At 33.1% G+C, this 8,915-nt stretch overlaps 1 protein-coding gene across 3 annotated transcripts in view; it reads right to left on the minus strand.

Moving 5' to 3' along the window:
- The window catches only part of LOC145287790 (tyrosine-protein kinase Src42A-like), a 430,888-nt gene that overhangs the window by 61,385 nt on the left and 360,588 nt on the right, over positions 1 to 8,915 (minus strand). The window lies entirely within an intron of this gene.

An 8,915-nucleotide genomic window follows, 5' to 3' on the forward strand; every position in this document is an offset into this window, starting at 1 on the left:
GGAGCCATGATGTAATATACTGTTTTGTTTTTAAATCCCCGAAACAGTGTTTCATGGTAAACAACTGATGATCCCTTGAAAAATAAATTATTGGTATTATAGTAAATTCGAGAGCGAGTTGATGCAGTGATTGCAGGTGATTAAATGACTTACTGACTAGATGGTTTTCTAACGAAATGATAAAAAATATTTTTTTGTATAGTTTTAAAGGTTAAAAACTTCCAAGACTATATATATATATATATATATATATATAGCCATACTAAATTTCTGAATCTGTATTATTCCTTGCTGATACAAAATGGGACAAAAAAAAAAAAAGAAGACCATCTCTCACGCCTGTATATACTTAAAATTTGTCCATTTCTTTTGCCCCAGGTATCATGGTGTAACCTTGACCTCTATTCACCTTTGTGCAAGAAGTTTGTGTGAAAGGGATATTTCATGGGAAACAAGTCTTACGAATTTCTTAAAAGTTAGAGTGAATGAATGTTGCAAACCCCTAATCCACATAAATCCACTTAACTATGTCAAGTTCAATCTCCCAATAGGATTTTATTTTTTTATGAAAATTAATACAATCAGGTCACCGGTGAGATTATAAGATTAATATAATTGCTTCATATCGAAAGATAAATTCCTGAATATTAAAGACGTTGTTGAAAGACTTAAATAAAAAGTGAAGAAACGAAGAGGACTTAAGCACTTAATCGTTAGAAAGTTACATTTTATTGTTTGTAAAATCTGAAAAAAAACTTTTGTTCACAATTTTCAGTTACCTTCCCTTTCTCACCACCATCATCATCGTAATAAAAAAAAATCTTATACATTGCCCCACCCACACACAAAAATCGTCAGCTAATACTGCATAAAATAGTCATGATGGGCCAAGAAGAATGGAAAAACTGAGGAGAAAGAGTATTAACCAGACCTTCACTGGAAGAGTGCAGAGACAACTGGGAGTTTGGGGAGACTTATTGCCACCCAAATCAGTGAGAAATCAATGGTAAATGGCTGTTGGGATAATACAAAGTGATTTGCATTGGTTAAAAAGAGGTAGAGGATCCTGAAAATCTGGGGAGACTGGTTGTCACTCAGACTCCAAGAAATACAACCGGTTTTTATCACTAATGATGATTTATGGAAGACCTCTTAGTCAGTAAATAATAATAATAATAATAATAATAATAATAATAATAATAATAATAATAATAAGACGAGATGAAGTGTCCTTTAGGCAATCACCTAGAGATGGTGCCTTGTTAAAAACATTAGTCCCCTATCACTTCAGTGGGTATTGTATCAAAATGAACTCCCGGTCTATGAAAATCTTGCTTCAAAAAAGAAAATGACCGCGAATGAAAGTCGTTTAAATTTGAGGCTATGCAGTTTTACAGTTAAGGTAGTAGGTTCAATGCACAGGGAAAGGTCAAGGAAAACGAGAGAAAGTGATGAAAATAAACCTTAGCAAAAGAGGGATAAATAAAGGCCTGGGCAAAGATAAGACGCCCAACACATATTAAACATATAAAATGAACATTAAAATCGAATAGGACAATCATGAGGAATGATGAATAATAATGTCAGTCTTACGTGCCACCATGCACAGGGTAGCTTTTAAAAATTGGCTAAATGTTAGCAGAGATTAAACGCATTTGACCAACGGCCAGTTTATGTTTCATTTTCAGTGGAAAAACGGATATTTTGTTATTAAGCACTTAAGTGGTTTTAACGACTATTTGCGCACGCACCTACACTTCCTTATTTGTTATCACGTTTTACAGGCGGTCAGAAAATTCGAAATAAAAAACAATTTATTTTTAAAAAAGCTTTTACGACTGAGTGAAGATGAGAGCTATATACATGCCAGAATCACATTGATACACACGTTTTCATTAGATCAACAAAGGGCTATATGGGCTTTTGTAGATTGATTAGCCAACATGGTTGACTGAGGCTGACGTCACGTGGTAATTTAAAATTGAGAAATGCGGATATAGAAATAAAATGCGTTTTAATAGTTTTGATGCAAAAAAAAAAAAAAACAAACAAAAGAAAACGACAAAATGCTGTGTTGCATAGCATTCAGTAATTCTAATTTGTAAATAAAATAGTTATCTTGAAATAATTACACTTTCGTTTGTTATTTTATTTTATATCATTTTATCCTACCTTATTTCTGAAGTTAAAAGTTGGAACTATAATCTTTAAAAAAACTAAAAATTAAAAATAATTAAAATAATATTTCTCCAAAATTTAAATTTATGCAAATTAGGGATGGGATTATTCCAGTATTTTTACCGATTCCGATACAATTACTGATTCCGTATTAAATTCCCGATTTTCGATACAATTACCAATTCCGATTCTTTCTAAATCTCTACATATTTAACTATAAAGTTGTTATTTTTCATGATTATCATAAAAACACATGTTAACGTGCAAATATTTTCTTAAACGTAAGGATACACTTGTGAGGGATGATCTATCGATTTTAGTTTTACTAATAGGTTAAAATTAATATTCATTATTTCAGTATTACTATCAGCGATAGAATATTTTTCTTTAATGAAATCAAATAAAAAAGCCAATTAAAAGAATTGTTGTTGGCATCGGAAAATAGGCACAAATTTTTCTAATTCTGATACTGATTCCAATACCCCCAAAATTTCCGATTTTTTTCGATTTCCGATTCCGATTAACTGACCCAACACTAATACAAATGAAATAATCTTGTGATGCACCCATTTAATAAAAACATGTTGTCACAACTTCCTTTTTGTTATCTTTTATCCAAATTCTTGTTAATTGCAAAAGATTTTGGTAAAAAATTATCTGTAAAAGAGAAGACACACAAAACAAGTCTTTTTTTTTTTTTGTATTAAAAACTATTAAAACGCATTTCGTTCCTGTGTCCACATTTCACAATTTTAAATAACCACATGACACCAACATCTTGCCAAACAAGTGGCATTAATCTTGAATAATGCCAGATGGGTAATAATTTGGGACTAACAAGCACTTTATGTAAGTCTGGAAAGCAATGGCAACGCAGCAGACATAATCTTCCTGTCTCAACGCCTACATGAACTCAAAGCACGGTCAATGAATTCAAAAGTTGCTATGCAAGCTTTGATGATACACAGGTCATGCTGATGTAATTTTTTTTTCGGGGGGGGGGGGACGAGACAGAGAGAAAAGAGATTATTTTCAAAGTTTCCACATTTATCCTAAATAGTTAGACATCTGACAAATCAATATTTGATTCTGACTAGTCATGTTTTTCTTTTTATACTGGCAGCATATTCTTTATACTATAAAAAAAAAAAAAAAAAAAAAAAAAATGCAATTTGTGTTTTTTTTAAATAATTATTCCAGCAATGAAGATAATTTTAAACAATTACCTAAAAAGCTCAAAATCTAAGAGAAGTTTAAATATGTTACTTCCCTTAGAAAGTGAACGTCCCCATCTCTCCATATCTTTGCGACTTGCATGTTTATAAAATAAATTTTTAAATTCATACTAAAATGACATTAATAAATCCAGAGAAATGCCAGGTAACCATAACTAGCTATCAAAAAAATGAGAAACGTTCTTTTAATGTTATTTCCTTGGTTTGGCTTGTCTGTTTAAAGGCACATCAATCTTTGTGGGTATAACTACCTGTGGAACACTGTTTCATTGGCCTGCTTCCCAGTTGAATACAACATGGTAGCCTTCAAATCCAATGTAAACAAGTTCTTGTTGAGCTGTCTCCATAAATAATCAAATTCTACCCAATCAACATCCTTAACAATTACTACACTATCATCATATATTCATTAACCCTTATCCTTGAGTGGCCTTGATAAAGGGGTGACTCTCAAGGAAAAAAAAATTATGAAGGATAAGGGTGGAAGAAAGATAATTTATGGAGATTTCCTTAAAGTTCTGATGTCTAATAATTAACTTGGTAAAGACCTATAAAATTAACTATCTTGTCAATAACAATCACTCTGAACACCTTTTCAGTCCTCATATGTCTAACATACATGAACATACCTGGAAAGTCAAAAAAGAAAACAGCTCCAATTCCTGTATTGAATTATAATTCATACAAGAAGCAACTGAATGTGTGATTCATAGTAAAGTTAACAAAAGTTAAATAATAAGGCCATGTTCTTATAAAATAAGTAACCCTTTCTTTCTTTTCCTCTTTTGACTTTGCAGCTCACTGGACAATCAATTGCTAAGAATAAATCATTCCTTTTCTAAAATACATCTGGGCTAGAAGCAGCTTATCCTGCGCCTTGACAAAGTTCAAAATAGACTTCGTAGCCTAGTGGGGGGATGCCCTTTTCTCTACCCTGCAATCTCTTTCCCACAGAAGAGACAACGCAAGCCTGTCTCTGTTTTATTCAAGTGTTTGTCTGAGCTTCAATCTATGGTCCCCCTTGGCCTGATTTTCATAAAATAAAAAACACTCGCCTATCTGAAACCACTATCAATAATTTCCCCTACTCTTTATCTGTGCCTAAACCTAAATGTAGATTCCATGAACAAAGCTTCTTTCTTAGTACTGCACGCCTGTGGAACTCTTCCGTTTGCCTGTTTTCCAACTGATTACAATTTGGTAGTCTTCAAGTCCAATGTAAACAAATTCTTGATGAACCGTCCCCTTAAGTAATCCAATTTACCAAATTTCCACTGCTAATGATGACTGACATGTTCCCCTTGACCACTGTACACTCCTTGACACTTATCCTCGAGTGGCTTCCAGACATTGATAAGTGGTGACTTCTTTGTAAGAAAAAAAAGAATATATATATATATATATATATATATATATATATATTGTGTAATGGATTTTTTTTTCATTGAAATAGCGACTTGTTACATGACTTTACATAAGAAAATTGATTAGACCGCAATAATTGTATGCATTAGAATCCCACCCAGCAGTTGTGGATTGAGAGAAAATCAGTTTAATGTAAGGTCAACGTCATATATATGAAAATCAAACATTTTTTTTTTTTTCAAAGCAAGAAAAAAAAAAAAAAAACACCCATAAGCATTAAAACAAAGAAAGAAAAACCAAAACATGCTAAAATTTAATGTTGGCAATTTTGAAATCTATAAAAAAAAAAAAAAAAAGATCATTCCTTCATTCATCGTGAAAACCGAGTCTGCTTTGATAGAGCGAAGAAGATATTTTGAGCCATCTTGTGTCGGTCAAGCCTCATCCAAAAGGGTGCATTTGTGAGTTAGTGTTGAGCTTTGGTTAGTTGATCCAGAAAACAAAGTCAGAAGTCAAAGTAGCAATTAGGAAAAAAAAAAAAAAGATAAATAAAAAATAACTAATTTTCTTTTTCTTTTCTAAATCCCCATTTTTTTTTTTTTTCAGCATTCAAATTGTTTTGCATTAATTCTTCGAGCAGCAAGTTAAAAAAATTTTTTTTTCGGGGATCACCATTTTATTCACACAATCTATGCACACTTACCTGCTGACACTATACAGGTATAAAAAGAAGAGAAAAGAAAAATATTTTTATTAAAAAAAAGAAAAAGGTATAAAAAAGAAAAGAATTATTTTATTAAAAAAAGAAAAAGGAATAAAAATAAAAATTATTTTTATTAAAAAAAAAAAAAAGGTATTAAAAATAAAAATAATTATTTTATTAAAAAAACAAAATCAAAAAAGTATAAAGATAGGAAAAAAGAAAAGGAAAAAAAATGGCTTATTAAAAATTTCCAAAACAACTGAAGAGATAGAACTTTTGTAGATCACAAGAGCATCTCAAAAGCCGCATCTGGATATTTTCACATTAAAAACAGACCTTGTCTTAAACTCAGTCCTGGTGGGGAGACAATTAAATTAGATGTGCATGTATTTTTTCTTTTTTTCTTTTTCCCAATTTTCTTATTATGTTTTTGCTAGGGACAGACCATCCTACAAGATGTCAGATATTATCCTGCTATCTCAAACAGACGTGAATACCCCCCCGACAAACTCGATGTGGAAAAACCCGACAAACAGCTAAATCCCACCCCTTCGCAGTAGAGATCCCTAAGTGTAAGAAAGCCTTCTACTCCAGTAGTTTCTCCCCCAGAACTGCTAGACTTTGGAACTCCCTTCCGGGATTCTGCTTTCTCAACTGTACTGACATGCAGAAGTTCAAGTTTAATGTGAACAGACACCTTGCTGTTCAACTCCCTACATAGTATCCCTTCAACTTACGTTCCCGATAGTAGCCCCCTACTTCAAAGTGGCACTGTGCCTTGTTTTGGGTGAAAATTAAAAAAAAAAAATAAAAATAAAATTTCAAACCATGAGATCGTTTTAAGATTCTAAACATCCCTTTAAGTGCACTTGTTTGTATCCATCTTGCGCTTAGTTCACCGGGTATCTATGCCAGGCAGTTTTTGGAGTTCTTTTTCATGAGTCTGGTTACTCCTATAATTACTCCTGGAATGATGGAGATCTTTTGAAGATTCCATTTGTTTTTCTTGTCGTACGTAAGACCTTGATATTTCGTTATCTTCCTCCTTCCCAGCCCTATTTAACCCTGCATCATTAGGGACACAAACTTCAACTAGGGTTGCTATTTTCTCCTACTTGTCCCATATCACTATGTCAGGTTTAACAACTCCATTTTCTAGATGTATGTGATGGAGCATGCTGCTTCAATCGTTCATTGAGACGAATATAGTCATTCACATTGACATCATGTGAAACAATAACATCAATAAACGAGTTTTGTTTCTTTTTCTTTTTCAATTTATATATATATTAGTGAGAGGTACCCGGCGTTGCCCGGGTGTTTGGAGGTGTGTGTGTGTGGGGGGGGGGTTAAAAAAAAAAAAAAAAAGTAAGTATGAGGATCGAACCCGAACTGTTGAGGCAAAGTTGTAAATTAAAGTGTGAAAAAAAAAAAGTGCAATGTTAACCATTGCCCCACCGCGAGATGCTAACGGAAACACGTTTGAATTTATTTAATTACTTGGATTTAGAAGGTGCCCATTTTAATGAGTTAATGAGGTCAAGTTTGACTGCAGGATAGTATTCATTTACTGCTGAATGCTTTTTTTTCCCCTCCCCCAAGATGTTATAGGAAAAAGACTAACCCACATGCAGCGAGCGACAAATATTGAATATTTATCTTCCCGAAATCGAGCAAATTAAATAGACAGGCGAGCTTCGTTGTTAACTGTGAGATATTACGATTTATATGTGATATAAAAAGTTTTAAAAAGTTGTGAAGCGAGCGACCGCTTCTCTGAAAAAAGCCTTTTGTTGACATACAGAAAAAGCGAACACACATACATACATTTTCGCTTATATATATATATATATATATATATATATATAAACCGGATTTTATCAACTTTTTTTTATTCAAAATGTTATATTAGATATTTTATATATTGCAGATTTCATATATTGTATGTATGGTACTCTATTTAATAAAACAATCAACTCTTGATTCTTTGATTGCACGAAAAAGAAAAATTGAAATTAATCTGGAGAGAGAAAAAAAGAAAGAATATATGAAGTGGAAAACAATATATATAATAACTAGCAGGCTGCCAGACGTTGCCCAGTCGTGAGATACTATTAAATATGATATTTTAATTCATGCAGATTACATATTTATTATTATAGAGACAATTCTCTATTGATTATTATATTGAACCTAATATATAATAGTGAGATCAAAACTAAAAATATATATGACTTGGGTGCTATCAGCTAGAATGGAAACAAAAACACACAACTCTTCACCCTCGTTCCTTAGCCTCTGAGCCATGGCTAGAGGCATATATATATTTTTCACTTGTCATCCCTTTTTTAAAAGATGGAATCACCTGATTGTCGAAGACAAGATTCAAACAAGGGCGCACGGTCCATAAAGTTTTATAATTATATAGAATAAGTTTATTTGAATAGGAGCAGTAATAGACGTTCTTGTCAATTAGCATCAACTGGTAACTGTTGACAAATAAATAGGTTCGCTATGATTTTGCCTTTCTAACTCGCAGCTTCCACTGACAACTCCCAGTTATGCTTTCCTTAAATGAAACCCCCAGAATTATACAGTACTGAGCACCATATATATTACGTTGGTGCAAAAACGATATCACATGTTACTTTTATATATGATTTCTGAATTAATTCATCGATATACATAGCCATGTCAGATATCATTTTGAAGGGCGTTTTTCGTTCTATCGAATCGTGTTATTCGTTACCGTTCTTAATCTCTTCATTCATTTTTTTTTGCAGGCTTTTCAACAACATGGACAAAATTAAAATCCGCATGATTTTCTTATTCCAGTTCAAAATAGGCCGAAAAGCTGCCGAGACAGCTTGTGATATCAATGACCCAGGAACCACTAATGAACGTGTGGTTCAAGAAATTTCGCAATGGTGATGAGAGCCTCGAAGATGAAGACGGTTGCGGCCAGCCAACTGTGGTTGATAACGAACATTTGAAAGCCTTAATTGAAGCCGATGTTTGCAAAATCACATGAGAAGTTGCTGTTGAACTTAAGGTCAACCACTTAACAGTTGTTTGCCATTCAAAGGAAATAGGGAAGTCAAAAAAGTTGGATAAATGGGTGCTGCATGAATTGAATGAAAATTTTTAAAAATTGTCGTTTTGAGGTGTCGTCTACGCTCGTTCTGCGCAACAAAAATGTCCCATTTCTCAAGCGGATTGTGACGTGTGATGAGAAGTAGATCCTCTACGACAACCGGCGATGTTCGGCACAGTGGTTAGATGCCGGAGAAGTTCCACAATACTTCCTGAAGCCAAAACTGCACCAAAAAAAGGTTATGGTGATTGTTTGGTGGTCTGCGACCAGTTTCATCTATCACAGCTTCTTGAATCTGGGCGAAATGATTACGGTCGAAAAAGTACTGCCAATAAATTGA

The sequence above is a fragment of the Euprymna scolopes genome, chromosome 11, assembly GCF_053919585.1.
Source record: "Euprymna scolopes isolate OS-2025 chromosome 11, ASM5391958v1, whole genome shotgun sequence".
Lineage (NCBI taxonomy): Eukaryota > Metazoa > Mollusca > Cephalopoda > Sepiida > Sepiolidae > Euprymna > Euprymna scolopes.